The following is a 16,255-nucleotide window of genomic DNA, read 5'->3' as shown; positions in this document are numbered from 1 at the left end:
TAATCATCTGCTTTACGACTCCCAGTCGGGATTTCGTGTTGGATACAGCACGGAGACGACCCTGCTTGAATTCTCAGAATATATTAAATGAAATTTGGATTCAAGCTCTCTGGCTTTGGTAATGCTGCTTGACCTCGCCCCGGGATCTGATATGGTCCCTCATGCTATAATAATAATAATAATCCACATTTGTAAAGCGCGAACAATCACCCGTAAGGGTCTCTAGGCGCTGGGGGCCGTCGGGAAGATTAAGCAAGCTATTGCCCAGAGCCACATGGTGCTGGGCTAATCTGACGCCAGCGATCGAACCGTGATCCCCAGATTCCGGAGTCAGTCGTCCTGGCCGCGGCGCCACACCTCTTCCTATACCTCTTCCTACGCTATAGAGACCAAGCCCTGGGCGGGTTGAAAACCTTCGTAGTGAGAGCTCTCAGGGTGTCCACTCTCCTCCTTTTACCTCTGCGTGTAAACCGTTCGAGTGTGCAGTCCCCCAGGACTCAGCTCTTAATCCCACCCTATTTAATGTATATTTGGAGCCACTGGCGAAAGTAGTCGAGTCTCGGGGAGTGAGAGTTGTATCCTATGCAGATGACACCCAACTCCTCCGGGCTTTCATAAAAAGGCCCCCACTACCTTGGATTCTTTTAAACTCCGTCTCAACTCAGCTGTTGATTGGATGAATGAAGCTGTTTAAAGCTTAACTCGGAGAAGACTGAGATTCCTATTTTGGCATTAGAACCTCCCCCGAACCTAGCTTTTGGTGGCCATCGGAAATGGATCCCCCGCCCCCTTCCGACACCCGTGGTAGGAACCCTCAGGGTTAAGTTTGACTCTGTCCTTACCTTTAAGCCCCAAATCAAAGCATTATCCTCCACCTGCTTCCTCACTCCTAAATTCTTAAGGAGGATGCCGCATCTTATCCCTGTAGAGTTTCTCAAGAACAGTTGGCCATGTTTTTTTTCGCACCTAAGAGGGATAGGCCTCAACTACCTCCAGCCTATCCTACTGTCTAAAGAACAATGCTTTGCTGTTATTCACAACAAGGGGTGGTGAGGGGTGTGTTGGATGCAGGTCAAACGGCAGCGCTTATTCTATTAGATCTTAGCGCTGCCTTTGACACAGTGTCCCATCGCATCCTCCTACACCGCCTGGAGAACATTGGCATTTGTGGCCTCGCTCTGCAGTGGTTCCGTTCCTTCCTCAGCGATCGTTCCTTCTGCGTTGCCACCCCTCCTTTCCAGTCCAAATTCCATCAGTTGGACCTGGGGGTCCCCCAGGGCTCCTCGCTGAGTCCCACGCTTTTCAATCTCTACGTGCGGCCGCTGGCTGATGTCGCCAGGCAGTGGGGCCTTACTATGGTCTCATATGCCGACGACACACAGCTAGCGGTCACGATCAGCGGGGATGCCGAACTGGATGCCCCCAGGTTCCGAGATGGGCTGAGAGAGGTGGCCAGCTGGATGAATAACAACTGTCTCCAGCTGAACGCAAAAAAAACCGAGGTGATGATCGTGGGAAGAGGAACGGACTGCTGGGGGGACAATTGGTGGCCTCAGGAGCTCGGGCCTGCCCCCATACCGGTGATGGAGCTCAGAAACCTGGGAGTATGGCTCGACCACACCTTATGTTTTACCACCCACACTAAGAGAGTGGCAGCATGCTGCTTTGGTGTTCTGCGCGGACTGAGGCCGGTGCTTAAATTTTTTGATGCCCCGACGAGACAGTTGGTCATCCAAGCGACGATCATCTCCCGGCTGGACTATGCCAGCTCGCTCCTGCTGGGAGCTAACCAAGCTGAGATCGTCCGCCTGCAGCGCGTCCAGAACGCGGCTGCGAGAGCAGTGGTGGGCCTGCCGAGGTCATGTCCCACGTCCAACACTCTGAGGTCCTTACACTGGTTACCAGTGAAAAGCCGAATCCATTTTAAGGCACTCAGCCTTGCTTTTAAAATTTTAAAAGGATCGGCACCTGAGATCCTCAATAACCTTATATCCCCCTATGTCCCGACTCGCTCCCTCAGATCCCTAGGGCAATCCCTTGTGGTTACCCCGCGTTTCAGGCTTAGCCGGATGGGCGGCCGCTCCTTCCGTGTGAGAGCTGCGGCTCTCTGGAATTCGCTTCCTTTGGAAATCCGCCTTTTAGAGGATCTTCTAGCATTTCGCAGGGCCGTGAAAACCCACTTGTTTTAATTTTTTTATGTTGACTTCTCACCTATTTTTTCCGCGTTGTGTTATGTTCACCTTTTCCATGCGCCAGGACGCTCCTTCGCTGGAGCAGCTGTGCGCAAAATAAATGCAGCTAACATAACATAACAGAGTCTCTGAATTAAGCAGAATACTCTCACCCTGTCAAGAGATCAGGGCTAGATCCAACACCGTTTTTTAGCTCATTGCACCATCCCAGTTTCAGAACCTGGCTGTAAGCAAATTAGTCTGTTCCTGTCCCAGTGCATGATGGGAACAGGGCAAACCAAACTACAAAAGCCAATTCTTACACTGGGAAGGAAACAAGCTTCCGGGGACCGGTTTCTGGCCGTCTTCGGCCCGGCTTGCTTGAATCCTGATGGTGCAATGAGCAAGGGACTCACATCTGAGTATACCCTTCCACGCTTAGGGTGGACAAAATTATTTACAACAAGGGGTGGTGAGGGACAGAGTCTCTGAATTAAGCAGAATACTCTCACCCAGTCAAGAGATCAGGGCTAGATCCAACACCGTTTTTTAGCTCATTGCACCATCCCAGTTTCAGAACCTGGCTGTATGCAAATTAGTCTGTTCCTGTCCCAGTGCATGATGGGAACAGGGCAAACCAAACTACAAAAGCCAATTCTTACACTGGGAAGGAAACAAGCTTCCGGGGACCGGTTTCTGGCATTACAGCCGTCTTCGGCCCGGCTTGCTTGAATCCTGATGGTGCAATGAGCAAGGGACTCATGTCTGAGTATGCCCTTCCACGCTTAGGGTGGACAAAATTATTTACAACACTCTGTCCATCACCACCCCTTGCTAAAAAACGGTGTTGGATCTAGCCCTGATCTCTTGACTGGGTGAGAGTATTCTGCTTAATTCAGAGACTCTGTCCATCACCACCCCTTGTTGTAAATATTGCTGTTATTCAGACAATTGTGGGTGTTTTGTGCACTGTTTACCTCATGCTGGCAGGTTGAAGGCACCAGGAGCAAAGACAGAGGTGAACCTAAGAGACTCATTTAGAGATTGGCCATAAGTCTGCGACGCTTCGATCCTGCCAAACTTCCCATCCCCCGCTCTAACTAGAGTTGGTGGAAGCCATGTTCACCCTGGTGAAGCCTCTGTTGGCTCTAGTGGTGTGAACGTCTGACCTGGCTACCCATTTGCCAAGGGGCAGCCAAGTCACAATGATGGTCGTTTCACCCTATCGAGGGTGAGGTAACCATCACTCAGGTTCCCTAACGAGGAATGGTGGATACAGACTGGAGAAATTCTAAATAGGCCCAACACAGAGGGAGAAAGCTCCCGGCACGTCTGGCCACCTGTGTTTTGAATTGAGAAAACAAATTGTTGCTTTGAGGGTTTATTTTGCCACGCCTGGCCACGCAGGCGGTGATCCATAAGTAGAGTGGGCGGTCTTTTGCGTGAGTGGCGGAGGCCTTGGGCTTCTCCCCACCCACCCCGCAGATCTGCTAACTGCCCTCAGGTTCTAAATGTCCCCCTAAGCATGGTGTACAAGTTTAGAGTAGGCACGCCTCTGATATATCAGGTGAGTCTGGTGGACTTTGTCAATTTCTTCATGATCTTGAATATCTATTTAGCAATTCTTGATGATGTCATCATAGAGGAGGAGCAAAGAGAGAGCTGGTGACTGCAGGAAAAAGAAACAAACACTTACCCCCAGTCAACTGATCTGGGTTTAATCCATCATCATTATTTAGCTCACTCTGCCACCCCAGTTCAGACATGGCCATATGCAAATCAGTCTGACCCTGTGCCTCATGGGAACAGTCCAGCCCAAACTGCCAAGCCATGTCTTCCTCGGACCGGAATCAAGCTTCCCAGGACCGGTTTCTGGCATTACAGCCGTCTTCAGCCCGGCTATCTTGAATCCAGTGGCAAAGTGAGCAAGGGACCCACGTCCGGGCATACCCTTGCCACATAGGGTGAACAAAGCAAACACAAGGAGATGATGGACGGAGAGCTGAAATCTTTCAGACACTCACCCCCAGTCACAGATCTGGGTTGAATCCATCATTGTTCTTTAGCTCACTTCGACACCTCAGTTCAGACCCAGCCATATGCAAATTAGTCTTGACCCTGTGCCTCATGGGAACAGTCCAGCCCGAACTGCAGGAAAATGGACAGACTAGATGAGCCCGGTCACCCTCCCTCCCCACACACTCACACACCCACACCACACTCCCCACCTCTGTTTATAACATGTCCTTGCCTTGTGAGGGCAAAGACAGGGGGCATTTCATGGGTAACATGGTTCATTTCTCCTGAATTTCTCACCTCTAAATAAAGCCTCCCACGTGGAGTCAGGGTTCACTCACCAGTTATTGCATGTTCTGCATTTATGTCTTCGCATTTTATCCGGCTGGATTTCCGCAGGGTTTTTCTGGAGAAATCAGTCAGCAGAACATTGCTGAGTGTGGTAACTGATGCCAACGCAGAATCACACGTGCAAACCTCCATTTGTGCACGGAGCGGAGTTTTAAAATGAGGTTATGTCAATAGAGAGTTGCATAGCTCAGTATTGCATTATGATGCCTCGCGGGGCTGTAGTTTTCGAGTATGTTGTCTTGTAGTGTCGTTGGTGTGGAAGAGTGTGGCTCAATGGTTAGCGCGGCAGATCCTGATGCAGAGGTCTAGCCCGGGACCAGGGTTCGATTCCCGCCTCGGCGGGGTCTCGGGCTCAATTTCATCGGACCTGATAATTCTCGCCTCGGTGCCTATTCTAATCACGGGCCCCACGCTGCAACTCTGGGCAATAGCTTGCTTAATCTCCACAACGGCCCCAACAGCGCTAAGGATGCCTGGCTTCACCCTGGGGGTGCCCAGGAGTGGACACTTCACAGGGAAAGCCAGGAGGGGTTCCACAGCGGTATGAGTATCAGCGCCAGGAAGCCGAATAGGCGACACCGCAAGGTGACCGTCTGGTGACAGTGCGCTCTATAAGTACCATGACATTTAGTTGTAGTTACTCAGGGCTTCATACTACTATCAAGCTGCCAATCCTCCTTTGCAGAGGGGTGGCACCCTACTCCGCCGAGGGCCACAGGTGGGATACTGCGTGTTTGCCATGCTGCTGGGGTATTGTGATGTCATGCATCACCCCAGAGTCATGGTTTTAATATGTCCTGTTGATGCCCCTGTGTGGATCTGCAGAGATTGAGTGACAGAGGCGGCTCAGTCCTTCCCTTCGTGAGTCATAGACGGGGCTGTGGTGACGGTGTCTGGCCTGTGGTTGAGGTGCTGTGGTCTGTGGATGCGGCTGAAACTGTGTCATGACCAGGCGTGGGGCTGAGCCTACTCGTGGGTGTAGGAGAGGAGGAGAGACACGACCCCTCCTGCCACTGTGGAGTGGGGGGGGTGTACAGGTTGAATCACATGGAATATGGGCTGAGGATGAGCTCAGGGAGGAGGGGAGCGTCCCTGCACAACACTATGCACAGATTAACCCCTTCGATGCTTGTGACGGAACCGTTCCGTCATCAGTCACGGCTGAGCTGTGCTGATGACGGAACGGTTCCGTCACAACCGCGCCCTGTTCTGGAATGTCCAGCACAGGGGCGGAATCGGCGCCGCACGGAAGCGGTTAATATACCAGCATGCACCACCAATCCAACCAAACCAGGTGAACTCCTTTTTACTCATCCAAAAGCCTCTTCCTACTGCTAAGACCTTAAACAAAAAAAAACAAAAAAATCCTTCACTCTTTTATCCCTCCCCGATCCTTTTCAATCAAAATAAACAGACTAACATGTTCACTTCTCAAATTCCATATTCTATATTCAACTATACTAATATACTGGCCAAATAACTGAATAACATATCCACTACTCAAATTACTTCATATTTATACTATACTAATTTTCAACACTAATCCTTTATGGGTTCCGGAGTGGCGTGCTACTCGCCAAAAAAGCGTTTCAACACCCACTAGGGGTAACAAGTGCTATATGAATGCAAACCTTTCTTCCCCTTTTATCCATTCGCTATCCTTCTCACTCCAAGTACCTGACTAATATCCACCACTGAAATTACCTCATATTCAACCATATTAATTCACCACTAATCCTTTATAGGCTTCCTGAATAGCGTGCGTCAACAAGCGAGCGATAAATAAATATAAACCCTTTTCCTCCCCTATCCTTCTGCTATCATTCCAAATCCAAATAACTGACTAACCTATCCACCGCTTAAAATGTACTCGCATGTTTCACTATACTAATTCAACACTAATCCTCTATGGGTCCCGGAGTAGCGTGCTACTCGCCGAAAAAAAAGCACTTCGACGCCTCGTCAGGGGTAGTAAGCGCTATATAAATGCAATTACAATACAATACAATACAATACCAGGCTCGAGCGTGACCCCAAAACCAGCCTCTCAGGAGGGAAAAACCCATAAGAACTTCACAGTAGAACAGGGCCCTTCACAGTAGAACAGGGCCCACAGAACCCAGACTGTGCACTCTGCATAAGGCATCAATTCTTTGGATCAGCGGTGTTTGGAAAGGCTGGGACCCTCTTAGAAGCGTTACTGAAACCTGAGATCAGAATGTAACGTTTTAGTGCATAGTTTTTGTTTAAACAATACCTGATATAATGAATGGGTCAAAACAATAGGAAAGTAAAACAAACCAACATGTCTCCCATATCCGCATTTTAAAGCAAGAATCTTAAATGGGATCTATTCTGGGAATAGTTGGCCTGGCCGCGAACTGGCGAAAAGAGGAAAGACCTGGAAACGTCCCCAAAATACCCAATGGAAGTAGGGAGTGTGGGATATGGGCATGGCAATTATCGCCCCATTCCGCTCTTACCGTATATGGCTGAAGTGCTAGAAAGGTAAGTTAACAATCAACTGTCTCACTCCCTGGAGAGTAATAATATCTTGGGTGCCACCCAAACTGGATCTAGACCCACTAACAGCGCCAATCCACCTTGTTGGCGGCATTGGACAGCATTCGATCTGAGACAGATCAGGATAAGGCAGACGCCCTAATCTTAGTAGATCTGTTCGCGGCTTTCGATACGGTGTCGCAGTCCGTATTCATACATCGGCGGTACGAGGCCGCTCTGCACTCTGCTGCGGATCTTTTTTGGGCAACAGATCCCACTCTGTACAACTTTTCCCTTCCAATTCCACCGCCACCTCTCCAACTGTTGGTCCCTGTGGGTCGCCTCTGAGCCCTTCTTTGTTTAACATTTATGCCTCGTCTCTGGCCGGCATTGCTAAGACCTGGGGCTTTGAGATCGTCTCGTATGCTGATGACACCCAGCTTGTCATTCCTGTTGGTGAGAGACGCATAGAGACATGAGGGAACGAAGCCTGTGACGGTTGTTTGGCGGCCTTCTCAACCACCCCAGAACTTTTCTCTACTGATGAGGGATACTATCCCGAAACACGAGCCATGTCTCGTGTCTAGAGACTCTGGAAATATCAAGTATTTACTTGCACCAACTTTGGTGAAACACTCACAAACTTTTTCCCAAACTCTTCAAGTTACACGCACTGCATATACCAGAATGCAGCGGGCGATCCGAAGGAGAGGCTAGCAGTGTGCTCCCATCGTTGTTTCCTAGAGACATGAGGGAACTCGTCAGCTGCCTCTCCAATGTGGCCAGATGGATGCAAACGCATTGTCTGAAAATCGATGCAGACAACACCAAAATATTGCTCTTTGGAGGGGCAAACAAAGTGTGGAATGACCAGTGGCGGCCTCTTCTCCGTGGTCCTGCCCCCAAGCCAAAGAGTAGCGAAGAACTTTGGATTTCTGATAGATGTTTCTCTCTCTATGCAGGATCAGGTGAATGCAGTCTGTGCGAGATGTTTTGGACTCCAACGCGTGCTGACGACACTTTTTCGATGGAGCCCGGTCGTTTGGCGAAGGAACGTTATCCAGGCACTAATTATGAGCAGGCTAGACTATGGCAATTCTTTGTATCTAAGAATGGCTGAATGTTTGTTTAATCGCCTTCATCTCATACAGAATGAGGCAGCCAGGCTGATTTGTAACAGCACTAGACGTAGCCCGGCCCCGGCTTGTCTCAACTCACTTCACTGGCTTCCGGTGCGCAAGAGAGCCAAATACAGGCTATTATGTTATGTACACAAGGCACTCCACAACACTGGACCAGCAATTCTGCGTGACCAAGTGGCTTTTTACAAACCAGAACGAGTGCTTCGATCTACGAATCCAGCTCTGGTGCACCGCAGACGAATCAGGAAGGCTAGAATGAGTGGCCGCTTTTGTAGTCATCTGGCAGCCCTCCACAGGAATTCTCTCCCTCTGGAATGCATCTAACTGGAGATCTCCACACTTTTCAGAAGAGGTTGAAGACTTGGTTATTTCCCTTATAGTGGTGGCTACTATATAGTGTCTGGTATCATTGGTTCAGCGCCGGGATAACCCTTAGGCGTTGATGGAGCGCTCTATGAATACTTTTAGCCCTTTCGTAGCGGGGGTAATTCCCCCGATGTGTTTGGGGGTGGGGGGCGCACACAGCGCCCCAGTGCTCGTGACGAGCTCAGCTTGTCACGCAGCACTGTGGCGCTGTGTTCATGACAAGCTGAGCTCGTCATAACGTTCAGCACAGCGGGGGAATGTGCCCCGCGAGCGAGCGTTGCGCGGCTCATGACGAGCTGAGCTCGTCATGAGCACACGAGCACGCGAGCACCGAGCACGGAAGAGGTTAATAATAATTATTATGCCGGCGGTACACTCTGAGCAGGATAAACCATGGATAGGTAGGAGGCCTCTATTCTGCTACTACTCTGTATTCAACTTATGAAGTATCGACCTCATAGATGGGTTACGGTCTCCACTTCCCGATGCACCCCGAAGGGTAAATCGGCCTCAGTTCCTGCTCAGTATTCGGATTCCTGAAGCAGACCTCGGGCCAAGATTTAGAGTTTGGAGGACGGGTTACTCCATCACAAACGAGACGTGTATACCGTCTGCCGTATTACAAGTACCATAGGATATAACACACGTGTAATATGTCGTCACAGGGATCCCATACAGGCCAAGCCCTGTCCAGGACCCTGAGACTGCAAAACCACTGAAAAGCTTCAGGGTGGTGGGGAAGCAACCTCAGCCGACAAAACACAACTTCTTATCCAATAATTTATATTCAGAAACATGGATTTTTTCACCATTTACTGTATAATATTTTTTGTGTTGGAAGATATCGGTCTTCTTTCAGCAGAAAATGCTTTTAAAATCCAAAATAACATTTGTACTTTATAACTAATAATTACTGCCTCTATAGGACTTTTATTGCTAACCAATTAAATGATTTGGGAGTGCTTGTTTATTAGTTGCAAACATTATGTGGAAATTTAAAGTAATGTTAGTCATTGTGAAAATCGTTTGTGAACATGTTACAGAGATTATTTTTGCCTTTTCACAAGTAATCTCGAGATTGTTTAAGAGCATCAAAACTATTTAAAAGTGTACAAAATGTGAACTTCTGTTTGGTGATTTAAACAGAGCTTCATGCTACACGACTGCAAATAGCATTAAAAAAAACTTCATGCAATGTTTTATTAAAAAAGTAGAACTAATTTGTGAAAACCTGTGAAAACATTCTAGCATTTTATCATAACTATGTTCCTGAAAAGTTACACGTTATAAAGCAGCGATCACAGTTATTTTTTTTATTTAAAAATGATTGTATAATGTACATGTGTTTTATCAATTTCCAATTTCCGTTGGCAAACAAGGCATTTAAATCATTAAAAGAAATATGATCTTTTTTAAAGACGATTAAAGTTATTTATGTTTTCAACACACCATCTGACTGTATTACAGATATGTTAGTGAAAATCAAATGTTAAACACACTATAGCCAGTGTCAGTAAACTTTGGAGGCGAGCTTCACAGGTGGGGGTTTTACAGATAAGTGTCATAGAGTGGAGGGGGGCCTCACCTTTGTTCCTGCTGAGGGGTATCCTCACAGCAGTTCCACCCCTCAGTTCTGTGAGAACGCCTCCTGTTGTCCCAGAATGCATCTCTGCTCTGGCTCTGACAGAGGGAGCCAGCAGGGAGTCCTGGCTCTGACACAGGTGAGTGAAACCTTAGCTGGCCGGTGAGACCTCTCGAGGTCACTGCCATGTCCCTTGGAGAGACTTTGATGGAAATCTCTCGATGAACTTTGAACCTGGTGCTAAGGGAAAGGCTGGATTACTTGGCCCATGTACAGTATCCCCCTGCGGAGCCAGGCCTTCGTCTCCACCACCAGCGGCATGTGACAGAGCGAGGGATGCGTACTTTCCACGCAGTGCAGAGCGTCGGCGACCCAGTCGACAGACACCTAAGCCACCTGTAGCAAGTGACTACTGCTGAAGTAGGGACTGATTTAGATCTTGGCGGACGGGTGACTCCGCCACAATGGAACATTCGCCGACATATATCTCATACGCTACAATGGAATTTATCATTCTATGGATGCGATAACTGTCACCGTTGTGAGAGAGTAACTCGTCTGCCGAACTCTAAATCAAGACTGAGGATATCCATCACTGTTGTGAGAGAGTAACCCGTCTGCCGAACTCTAAATCAAGACTGAGGATATCCGTCACCGTTGTGAGAGAGTAACTCGTCTGCCGAACTCTAAATCAAGACTGAGGATATCCATCACCGTTGTGAGAGAGTAAACCGTCTGCCGAACTCTAAATCAAGACTGAGGATATCCGTCACCGTTGTGAGAGAGTAACTCGTCTGCCGAACTCTAAATCAAGACTGAGGATTTCCGTCACCGTTGTGAGAGAGTAACTCGTCTGCCGAACTCTAAATCAAGACTGAGGATATCCATCACAGCTGTGAGAGAGTAACTCGTCTGCTGAACTCTAAATCAAGACTGAGGATATCCGTCACCGTTGCGACAGAGTAACTCGTCTGCTGAACTCTAAATCAAGACTGAGGATATACGTCACCGTTGCGACATAGTAACTCATCTGCCGAACTCTAAATCAAGACTGAGGATATCCGTCACCGTTGTGACGGAGTAACTCGTCTGCTGAACTCTAAATCAAGACTGAGGATATCTGTCACCGTTGTGACAGAGTAACTTGTTTGCTGAACTCTAAATCAAGACTGAGGATATCCGTCACCGTTGTGACAGAGTAACCCGTCTGCTGAACTCTAAATCAAGACTGAGGATAACCGTCACCGTTGTGACAGAGTAACTCGTCTGCTGAACTCTAAATCAAGACTGAGGATATCTGTCACCGTGGTGAGAGAGTAACTCGTCTGCCGAACTCTAAATCAAGACTGAGGATATCCGTCACCGTTGCGACAGACTAACTCGTCTGCCGAACTCTAAATCAAGACTGAGGATATCCGTCACCGTTGTGAGAGAGTAACTCGTCTGCCGAACTCTAAATCAAGACTGAGGATATCCGTCACCGTTGTGAGAGAGTAAACCGTCTGCCGAACTCTAAATCAAGACTGAGGATATCCGTCACCGTTGTGAGAGAGTAAACCGTCTGCCGAACTCTAAATCAAGACTGAGGATATCCTTCACCGTTGTGAGAGAGTAACTCGTCTGCCGAACTTTAAATCAAGACTGAGGATATCCGTCACCGTTGTGAGAGTGTAACCCGTCTGCCGAACTCTAAATCAAGACTGAGGATATCCGTCACCGTTGTGAGAGAGTAAACCGTCTGCCGAACTCTAAATCAAGACTGAGGATATCCGTCACCATTGTGAGAGAGTAACCCGTCGGCTGAACTCTAAATCAAGACTCAGGATATCCGTCACTGTTGTGAGAGAGTAACTCGTCTGCCGAACTCTAAATCAAGACTGAGAATATCCGTCACCGTTGTGAGAGAGTAACTCGTCTGCTGAACTCTAAATCAAGACTGAGGATATCCGTTACCGTTGTGAGAGAGTAACTCGTCTGCTGAACTCTAAATCAAGACCGAGGATATCCGTCACCGTTGTAAGAGAGCAACCCATCTGCCGAATTCTAAATCAAGACTGAGGATATCCGTCCCCGTTGTGAGAGAGTAACTCATCTGCTGAACTCTAAATCAAGACTGAGGATATCCGTCACCGTTGTGAGAGAGTAACCCGTCTGCTGAACTCTTAATCCTGACCTCAGTCTTGCGGGGTCGACAGCCGATACACTCCGGGTTCGAAGAGTCGTTCGAGTGCCTGAGTACCACACAACAGGATATTGGTCCGAAAAGGCCTGTCTACAGGAGTGCTCCCGAAAGGGAGAGGCAAGAGTGGACCGCCAACGATGGCCACTGCGCCAAGAACAGGTGACGGGTGCTGAACCTGGCGGGCTCCTCCTGGCCAGGAAGGTTGTCCATTCGCCGCGGTGACTCCTCTGATACAGAGAGGGCGGGTTGAGGTCTGATAGAGGTTCAAGGGAAGGATAACTCAGCCTCAGTGACCATCCGCGGCAGAACTCCGCTCCGCAAGCGCAGTGAGCGAGTACATAGCTATGGGTAGGGCCTTCAGAGCAGGACCTTCCTCCACTGATGTAGGCTTGTGCGCCACCAACCTAAAACCCTTCAGGAATCTGCAGGTCTTGAACCTTTTGTCCTCATAACCTTTTAATCCACCTTTCATTCTCCCTTACACTGACTGCTGTTATTTCTCCTTTGCCTGCGTCTCCCTTGTTTCACTTTTTTTTAATTGTATTGTATTGTAATTACATTTATATAGCGCTTAATACCCCTGACGAGGCTTCGAAGCGCTTTTTCGGCAATAAGGCAGTGTTACCTCTGCACTCACGTCTGAATGGGGAACAGCGTTTACAACGCAACTTTTACAACGCAGTACCTTTACCACGCAAATTTTACAACGCAAGTCGTTACAATGACTTGCGCTGGGGGGCGCTCTAGGATAGGGAATAGTTAATTTACTATCCAAAACCTTCCCTAATATCCACGGGGACTGGAGTTGGAATAGTAAATTAAACTATTCACTATCCAGCACCCCCCAACGCAAGTCGTTGTAACGACTTGCGTTGTGAAAGTTGCGTAGTAAAGGCATGCGTTGTAAAAGCATGCGTTGTAACGACATACATCCTGTCTGAATACACTCCCATATGTTCTGGTACAAACCTTCTTTCAGTGGCTCCCTACTGATTTTCGTGTTTTTTTTAATCAATGTTTATTACTTGTTTTAATTGGCTGTGCCCACTTACTCTCCCCACCTTTAACCTCTCGCCCTCTGCTTGTGAGGACGCACTCTGTACCCTCGAGCACACCCAGTCTCCATTGCACCCTGGTCCCAGCTCCGGCCGTTCTCTTGTGCCCTTTGACACCACTGGCGTTCAGTACCTATTTTTGTACTCTTCTAAGTTCACGACACAATGAATCCTTTATCTCTTCTATTTATACACATTAATCTTTTTACGCATTTTTCTCTCCACGGGTTATTTTGGTGAATCACGTTTTGGGTGCGCCCTAAATTCAAGGCCTGTGACACAGGAGGCGGTAATGCTCAGTTAATGCCCGGCTCAGACTGATGAGAGGTGGGCGGGATGAGGAGGCCAGAAAGGAAGACACCGACACACCTCGCACCTGCAGCAGGGGGGCCGTGGGGCGCACATAGTATAACCGAGGCACTCGGCTGGGGGGTCTCTCTCTCTATCCCCCCTCTCTGTCCCCCTTCCATATTTTCTTTCTCCCTCTGTCAGTCTCTCTCCCTCTGTCAGTCTTTCTCCCTCTGTCAGTCTCTCTCCGTCAGTCTTTCTCCCTCTGTCAGTCTTTCTCCCTCTGTCAGTCTTTCTCCCTCTGTCAGTCTCTCTCCTTCTGTCAGTCTTTCTCCCTCTGTCAGTCTTTCTCCCTCTGTCAGTCTTTCTCCCTCTGTCAGTCTCTCTCCCTCTGTCAGTCTCTCTCCTTCTGTCAGTCTTTCTCCCTCTGTCAGTCTTTCTCCCTCTGTCAGTCTCTCTCCCTCTGTCAGTCTTTCTCCCTCTGTCAGTCTTTCTCCCTCTGTCAGTCTTTCTCCCTCTGTCAGTCTCTCTCCCTCTGTCAGTCTCTCTCCGTCAGTCTTTCTCCCTCTGTCAGTCTCTCTCCGTCAGTCTTTCTCCCTCTGTCAGTCTTTCTCCCTCTGTCAGTCTCTCTCCTTCTGTCAGTCTTTCTCCCTCTGTCAGTCTTTCTCCCTCTGTCAGTCTCTCTCCGTCAGTCTTTCTCCCTCTGTCAGTCTTTCTCCCTCTGTCAGTCTTTCTCCCTCTGTCAGTCTCTCTCCTTCTGTCAGTCTTTCTCCCTCTGTCAGTCTTTCTCCCTCTGTCAGTCTCTCTCCCTCTGTCAGTCTTTCTCCCTCTGTCAGTCTTTCTCCCTCTGTCAGTCTCTCTCCCTCTGTCAGTCTCTCTCCTTCTGTCAGTCTTTCTCCCTCTGTCAGTCTTTCTCCCTCTGTCAGTCTTTCTCCCTCTGTCAGTCTCTCTCCGTCAGTCTTTCTCCCTCTGTCAGTCTTTCTCCCTCTGTCAGTCTCTCTCCTTCTGTCAGTCTTTCTCCCTCTGTCAGTCTTTCTCCCTCTGTCAGTCTCTCTCCGTCAGTCTTTCTCCCTCTGTCAGTCTTTCTCCCTCTGTCAGTCTCTCTCCGTCAGTCTTTCTCCCTCTGTCAGTCTTTCTCCCTCTGTCAGTCTTTCTCCCTCTGTCAGTCTCTCTCCTTCTGTCAGTCTTTCTCCCTCTGTCAGTCTTTCTCCCTCTGTCAGTCTCTCTCCCGTCAGTCTTTCTCCCTCTGTCAGTCTTTCTCCCTCTGTCAGTCTTTCTCCCTCTGTCAGTCTCTCTCCTTCTGTCAGTCTTTCTCCCTCTGTCAGTCTTTCTCCCTCTGTCAGTCTCTCTCCCTCTGTCAGTCTTTCTCCCTCTGTCAGTCTTTCTCCCTCTGTCAGTCTCTCTCCCTCTGTCAGTCTCTCTCCTTCTGTCAGTCTTTCTCCCTCTGTCAGTCTTTCTCCTCTGTCAGTCTCTCTCCCTCTGTCAGTCTTTCTCCCTCTGTCAGTCTTTCTCCCTCTGTCAGTCTCTCTCCCTCTGTCAGTCTTTCTCCCTCTGTCAGTCTCTCTCCCTCTGTCCTCTCCCCCCCTTCCTTTTCCGCTCTCTCCAGTGTCCACCTCCTGGGTCTGTCCACTCACCCCCCTTGAACCCGGCGCCCCCCTCTGTCTCCTCTCGTGTTCACCCCTCCTCTCTCCCATCTCCGCTCTGTCTGTCTGTCTGTCTGCTTCTCGCTCGTCGACTCTCTTCCTTTCACGCTCTCTCACCCTCCTCTTCCTCCCGGTCTCTCCACTTCCCTCCCCATCTCTCCTCCCCGCCCTCCCCCCGTCCACCCCCGCCAGCTCTTTCTTCCTCCACGAACAGAAAAAAAATTCCCAGCTAAAATACCGGAATAAAAAAACACGAGAGAAATTCTCAAAATAACTCTATTGATAGGGAAGAAAATTAAAATGACATTATGATATTCTTTGGAAATTCTCCATATCTCCCCCTTCCTCTCTCTCCTCTCTCTCCTCTCTCTCTCTCTCTCTCTTCTCTCTCTCTCTCTCTCTCTCTCTCTCTCTCTCTCTCTCTCTCTCTCTCTCTCTCCTTCTCACCCTCTCCTCTCTCTCTCTCTCCTCTCTCTCTCTCTTCTCTCTCTCTCTCTCTCTCTCTCTCTCTCTCTCTCTCTCTCTCTCTCTCTCTCTCTCTCTCTCTCTCTCTCTCTCTCTCTCTCCTCTCTCTTTCTTTCTCTCTCGCTTTCTTTCCCTCTCTTTCTTACTTTCTCTCTCTCCTCTCTCTTTCCCCTCCCTCTCTCTCTCCTCTCTCTCTCTCCCCCCTCTCTCTTTCTCTCTCTCTCTCTCTCTCTCTCTCCTCTCCCTCTCTTTCTCTCTCTCTCTCTCTCTCTCTCTCTCTCTCTCCTCTCCCTCTCTCTCTCTCTCTCTCTCTCTCTCTCTCTCCTTCTCACTCTCTCTCTCTCTCTCTCTCTCTCTCCTTCTCACTCTCTCTCTCTCTCTCTCTCTCTCCTTCTCACTCACTCTCTCTCTCTCCCTCTTTCTTCTCTCTCTCTCTCCCTCCCTCTCCTCTCTTCCTTCTCCTCTCTCTCTCTCACTCTCCTTTCTCCAGCT

At 49.0% G+C, this 16,255-nt stretch overlaps 1 protein-coding gene across 3 annotated transcripts in view; it reads right to left on the bottom strand.

Moving 5' to 3' along the window:
* TNKS1BP1 (tankyrase 1 binding protein 1) overlaps nt 1-16,255 on the bottom strand; it is a 332,768-nt gene that overhangs the window by 276,977 nt on the left and 39,536 nt on the right. The gene's annotated exons all lie outside the window — the stretch shown is intronic.

This window comes from Lissotriton helveticus, chromosome 1_1 (genome assembly GCF_964261635.1).
Source record: "Lissotriton helveticus chromosome 1_1, aLisHel1.1, whole genome shotgun sequence".
NCBI classification, from domain to species: Eukaryota; Metazoa; Chordata; class Amphibia; order Caudata; family Salamandridae; genus Lissotriton; species Lissotriton helveticus.
Note: the sequence above shows the minus strand (reverse complement) of the source record. Positions and strands in the feature narration are given on the sequence as shown.